Here is a 6,632-nt window from a genome sequence, read left to right as displayed (position 1 = left end):
ATCTATCTATCTATCCTATTCCGGTAGGTGTCACATGGACAGCACATGGATGACGCACACATATACAAGTATGTCACATGGACACGCAACACTGATAACACTGGTACTGGTTTTTCCAGAACCAGTAAGATCAAGAAGTGTGAAGGTGGCATAAACGAGACTTCTGGCTCATATATTAACCATACAGTTAGCCAGCTAGTCTGAGGAGCGGTGACGTCACTGAGAGGCGGAGAAGAACGGCGTTGGATCCTGGAGAAGGCAGCGGTAGTTGAGTACATTAATATGCACTACACTACATGCACATTCACACAGATTAATAAAAAACAATATTCATGGCAGTGCTTATTTAAAATAGAGATGCATCAATATTTCATCAGCAGAATCAGTATCAGCTCCCAAAATTTGCATTCATTGCTATTATGCTCTGTTGGGTAAAAATTGATCTGTCTTGTACAACAGAAAATAATAGCAATAAATTAGTTTATGTTGACATTTTTCTTGTTTTCAATAGTTTTTATTGCACTTGCAAAAAAAGGTGGACAAATCTGAAGTGGAAATTGCTTCAGGAAGAGGAGTTTTTCTTTGGCTTATGCAGTTTTTGGAGAGTTTCTTTTTCCTGAATTTTTTTTATCAGCCATTTGACTTCACCATATCTAGTATTGGACTAAATTCCATCACAATACTCTTCAAAGATGGGTCATGCACATCTTTTTCCATCAGGCTTTTTACAAATTTCTTCAGGGGAAAAAAAAACACTCCAAAAAACAGTGCAAAAGCCAGTGAGGATTTTTTTTAGGAGTTTTTGGAGCAGAAACCAGGCAGAAACTCTCAAAATTCCTCCACAAGTCAGCAAAATGACTCCATGTGCACATACCCATATGTAAGGCACAATTAATTTACCATGATTGTTGCATCCACCATAAAGCACATATACAATCATTAAGTACAAAAAATACCGAAGTATGTAAGGGATGAATTTACCCATTACCATAACTATGTAGCTATACAGTGTTGTAAATTCCAAAGGTGTGTTTGGTCTGATTACAATGATGCCAGCGCTGCTAATATTGTTATTGCGCTAATTAAAAAGATCTCTGAGACAGAGAATGCCTTCAAGATTAATTGAAGGCTGAAAGAAAACTGTTCTATAATTAAATTAAATATGACAAGCATTATGGAAATCTGAGCACCTGCCCCGCGTAATCTGACTGTCTCCGCCCAATCACTCTACTAAATAAAAGGAACCGTCTTCTCTCAGGATGACATTCACTTTAATTTTCCTTAAAGGTTCCAGGATCTGGTACGTAGCAAGCAAACATAAAGACATGATTGGATACTTTGTTTTTATGCATTATACTGTTCTGATTATCAATTGTTGAATATCCGGTATATGCTATTCTGTATGGGATTATTGTAGGTTAATGTTAAGTTTTTGTGATACGTATCTAAAACTATTGTAAAAATATAGTTCTACCTTAGTATATACTAGTGGATACAGATCAATTTTGTTTGATCTTCTTTTACATCATATCTGCAGATGCAGATGACCATTTTCTCTACATCTGCGAAAATCAATTAGATTATGCTAATCACACTCTGATCAGAGAGTTATCAGAGTTTAATCCCATTTTCTCGGAGGTGGAGGGGAAGAAAAAAAATTGCCAACTATTTTCTCTGTCTGGAATGTCATCTGAGTGCATTTCGATTTTTTTTCATGCATCCGTAGACATGAATGGGCGAGTGCCATCTGATTCTTATGTATGCTGCGATTTTATTTTCCTTGGACCACTCGGCCTGAGGAAAAATTTTCACATGTGCATGGCCCACATAGAATAACATGGGTATGAACTCTATCCGTCAAAAACAACGGATAGTACTTGTCCAAATAAAATGGTCCTCTGCATGCGCCCTAATAGTGAAACAGTGATGGAATTTCTAAGTATCAAATTTAAAGGCTGAATCCATCACTTGATATGAAATTTTAAACTGATTCAGTCTCATTTTGTTTAGTGGCTTTCATATTTTTTTTCTTATTAATAGTATTTATTCACCCTTTTCATATCTTTAGTAATGCTCTCTTAATTGTTTATGATTAAACAGCCTCCACACTAGAATTGAGCAAAAAGATTCACAGGACCTTGGTCAGGCAGCCACATCGGTAGTCCATGACCATTAGACCTACAAACGTCTTACCTATCGGCGTCCTCTTTTTCAGCAGTAGGCCTGGTGCAATGTCATGAGTGCTTCATACTGTAAAAATAATGTAGTGCTGGGGTCCATTAATGAGAAGAGGCCCCAGGATGCAAGTAGGAAGCAGATCGCAGAGCTCTGGTCCGGTAGCTACAGACTTCCGACACGGTCGCTGGAACTGGGTTCTTCGAATCTTTTTTGATCAACTCAACTATATCCCATTGAAGCTGCCGGTGCAGATGCCATGAGGCTTAGGCCAAAAGAGGCATTGGGTCATGCTGGTCCTATTGTGCTATCATTAGAAAACAAGCGAGGTTGAAAAAGTCAGAAGGTCAGAAGTGACAACCTGTTTAATTGACAAGCTCTGTAGTGTGCTTTCTAACGGGAAACACATCGCAGTGCTTGCCAAATGACGTGCTCTTCTCATTCTGGCCAAATCATGTGAGATGGACCACATGTAACAGTCAAGAAGTAGTATCTACATGTCAACAAAGGGTTATTTGATGCACACTGGCATGCGCTCATAGACTAAGCGCAGGTAATGAAAGTATATTGGAAAATTGATTATTTTGAAGAGATGTATGAAAAGGGGACAAATAGGAGTGGAAAACTCCTTTAAGAAAATAGGTCATTGCCCTTAGCACACACAAGAAAAAGCATACAAAAGATACAAAGGCATTACATGTTCCCAGAGATACAGTTGGAAGCAGAGCTCAAAAGTTCAAAATAATAGGAACACCGGTAACACTACCTGGACGTGGCAGAAAGAGGAAGCGGTCACTGGCTGCCACGAGATTTCTGAGGAGGAAGGTGGACAAAATCCCTTGAGTGACTGCATAAGAATGAAATATTTAAATCCACGTGCTTGAATGCTTATTACATCATGTTTCTCCCTTTATTTTTCAGGATTGATCATCATGAGCTCATTCGGTTTTTCAATTGGTTAGTAATGAATTATACTTAACAATTTGATCAATTTACATAAAATGGGCATGTAAGCTGTCCTGACATTTAGAAAATCCTTGTATTCCTGATGAACTAACAAGTCTCAGGGCATATTTCCTTAAAACATAGTGTTATCTCAAACGTTTTCCTCCTGTATGAAGAAATTACTGGCTTGGAGTTGCCATTCCCAGTATGGTGTAAATGTTTGTGTTTTTACACATTCTCGCATCATCACCACCAAGTAGCCAGTGTTGTGCTGTGTATGAACATAATGACAATTGCAATAACAACGTCAAATTGTCAATTTATTCACACATTTAATTTGTAGAGTGGGCCTTAAAGCAATAGAACAATGGAAATAATATTACTCTTTTTAGGTATTTACTTCTTCTTGTGAAAAAATAAAATCCCATAAAAAATGAACTGTGTGAATATAGTTTACACAAGGAGAATCTGGTCCCTCCCCTCCCCCACCCCCCAGAAAGTGAGTTAAAAACCTTATGAAAATCCCTAAACTCTATTCATTCTGCCGCTGTTATCTGTTTTGCACTGTGTCACTGCATTGCAGAGATATTCATGTTTGCTTCTTTTGGAGCACGGTATGTGAAATCTCCGCTTTCTTAAGAGTCTTCTCTGGGGTCGTGTACTGTCACACCTCCCTCCCACATGCTGCCAATCACAGCTCAGCAGCTGATCTAGTAGTCTATCCGTTTCAGAGGCTGCCGAGCTGTGATTGGCAAAGGGAGGTGTGAAAGCACACGCCCCCATTGAAGACTCTGAAGAAACGCCCAGTTGAACTGCAAGAAGAAATTTTACATAACGAAAAAACATGTGAATATCTCTACAATGGTGTGATGCAGTGCAAAACAGAAAACACTGGTGGAATCTGCCACTAACAGCATGGGTGGAGCTGAGCTCAGTCTGTTCCTAACTAGTTTAATGCCACTGTTAATCTCTGCCAACGTTACATAAAGTTCACAATCTGGAGGGGCGCAAAATTCCTTGCACCTATTGTCCTTCCCTCCACATCCGGATTGTGGTGCGGATAGAGGGCGCTACGATGGGGGTCTGCTGAAGACTGCTATGCCTGTAGCTGCACTTCATGAGCATTATTGTTGTATTGCAATATATTGTAGAGGCGATTGGACGAAAAAAGTTTTAGAAAATATAAACATTTTTTAAAAAAGCACAAAAATTTGAATCTCCCCGCTCTCCCCCTTCAGAAAGATTAAACAATGTTATCTCTACCCCAATATGGTATTAATTAAAACCTGAGGATGGTCTTCAAAAAAATAACCTCCCCAGCTCCCGTGATATGAAACATGGCAACACAAGCAATAAAATGTATTTTACAAATGTCCTAATTTTTTTCACTACTAAAATAGTCAAAAAAAACTGAATAAGTTTTGTATCGCCATAATTGTGCTAACCTGGAGAATAAATAAGCCCTTTTATAGCTATATCTGCAAAAAAAATAAACTTATTGCTCTTGGTAGAAGGGGAGGAAGAAACTAAAATGAAAAACTAAAATTGCCTGTGTCCGGATGGTGTTAAATGCTCCAAGTGTATTTTGAAGTGAGAAATTTGTTGCATTTCAAATATATAAAGCAAAGAAACACAACGCCCGTTTAATTAATGAACAGAATATACTGTAGGTTCATGTCAGAGACCTAGAAATTAAACTAATGTGATATAAAAGTTAGTCAAACTCACCATACCCCATGAACATAATCCCTTCTGAGACTTATTCTGATTTTTTTGTTTTTCTTTTGAGGTTTTGGGGCAGCACCAAGATTCAATATTGGTGGATATAATGGATATGGCAACGGTTATAGGTATGGATATAACCCATATGTTAATGCTTTCAACCAACCATACTATGGCCCACGCTATGGATCAAACTGGAATAATGGATATGGTTATCGAGGCAATTACCATGGCGGTTATCGTGGTGGATACGGCCATAACCGTGGTCGCTGGAACAATGGATATTAGAATGGACAAAGATGGTAAATATAAATCATCTATATATACATTACTATAAATCAAGCCTACACACATTATGCTTAGAGCATTACCTTCCGTACCAGGCAAAAGATGGAAAATTAAGACATCAAAAAGCAACTTTCCCATTTCATAAGCACAAGTATGATCAAGCTTTGATGTAACCTAGAATTAGATTTTTCCACATGGCCCTTAACTTGAGTTCTACACAAAATATGTATTTACCATTTCTAATTTTCTGGTCTAGTTTTATAATTCAAATGTAAGTTTTGAAATGTTTTATTCCATGATTTTGGTACCATTAAAAACAGTTAAAATCCAAGTCTGATCCTAATTTAATCTGTGGATTTTCATTTTTTAAAATTTATTCATATAGTTGTCAAAAAAAGTCAACAGCTAGGGACTGTTTGCATTATTGCACATTAACACTGATTTAATATCTTGCTGCTTGATGTGCTGATGTTGATCCAGGGGTTCATTCCCCCGTTTAGTTCTGATATATAGACTGTAAAAATAGAGTATAATATATGATTGTGCAGTAATACCTTTTTATTTCCTTTGATTTAGAAGAAACCTTTTCTACCGCAAAGAAAACGACTGGATCAGCTTTTCACATTTGCAAATATGTTTAACATTTGACACACAAACGTGTATGTTTCTCAAATTCTATGGTTTAATGTCATTGTTTACACAATAAAAATTACTTCTGTGCACATCATGTGTTACAATCTTTTATTTCTCTGCATAATTATGCCAGAAACAAATAAGTATGAAAACATCACAGCTCATAAATGTATCAGGGCTTATTATGGTATTATTTTTCAGTACTCTGTTATTTTTGAACACCTTTTTTATGTGATTTTAATACATTTTAGCAAAAGTCACATGCCGACTTATCAGAGCCAGGGGCAAAGCAATAGCCCGAATCATCCACGACATGAAATAAACTGAAATAAACATTTAAAGAAGCACTCCCATCAAAATTTTATCTTCTTGATATATTGCAATCATATTATATATCCCTGTGAATTTACAATTGCTTTCTACCCAGAAAATTCTTCTCTTTTCTATTAGTTCTATGGCATCACTTGATTAAAACATGACTGGCTGAATCCTCCTAAGATCTATGTAGAAACAGGAGATCACTTTTCCCTGTATGACTAATACATCACTGCAAAAGTCAGGGGGGGGGGGGGGGGGAGAGGGAGCAGCTGGGTCAGGAGTTGAAGAGGGGAATATATATATATATATATATATATATATATATATATATATATATACACTGCTCAAAAAAATAAAGGGAACACTTAAACAACAGAATATAACTCCAAGTAAATCAAACTTCTGTGAAATCAAGCTGTCCACTTATGAAGCAACACTGTTTGACCATCAATTTCATGTGCTGTTGTGCAAATGTAATAGACAACAGAGCTGTCTGTCAACATAGTGTCCAGAGGCTGGAGGCGCTACCAGGAGACAAGCCAGTACACCAG

At 37.2% G+C, this 6,632-nt stretch overlaps 1 long non-coding RNA gene across 1 annotated transcript; it reads left to right on the top strand.

Annotated features, from left to right (window-relative positions):
* The first annotated feature begins 1,232 nt into the window (after positions 1-1,232).
* LOC138644660 (uncharacterized) lies at positions 1,233-5,852 on the top strand. The gene is made up of 4 exons (XR_011314639.1): positions 1,233-1,300; positions 3,097-3,132; positions 4,910-5,144; positions 5,707-5,852. It is a non-coding gene; the product is annotated as an uncharacterized lncRNA (long non-coding RNA).
* Positions 5,853-6,632: the final 780 nt, after the last annotated feature.

The sequence above is a fragment of the Ranitomeya imitator genome, chromosome 7 (assembly GCF_032444005.1).
Source record: "Ranitomeya imitator isolate aRanImi1 chromosome 7, aRanImi1.pri, whole genome shotgun sequence".
In the NCBI taxonomy this organism is placed as follows: domain Eukaryota; kingdom Metazoa; phylum Chordata; class Amphibia; order Anura; family Dendrobatidae; genus Ranitomeya; species Ranitomeya imitator.
This window is presented reverse-complemented; position numbering and strand designations above follow the sequence as displayed.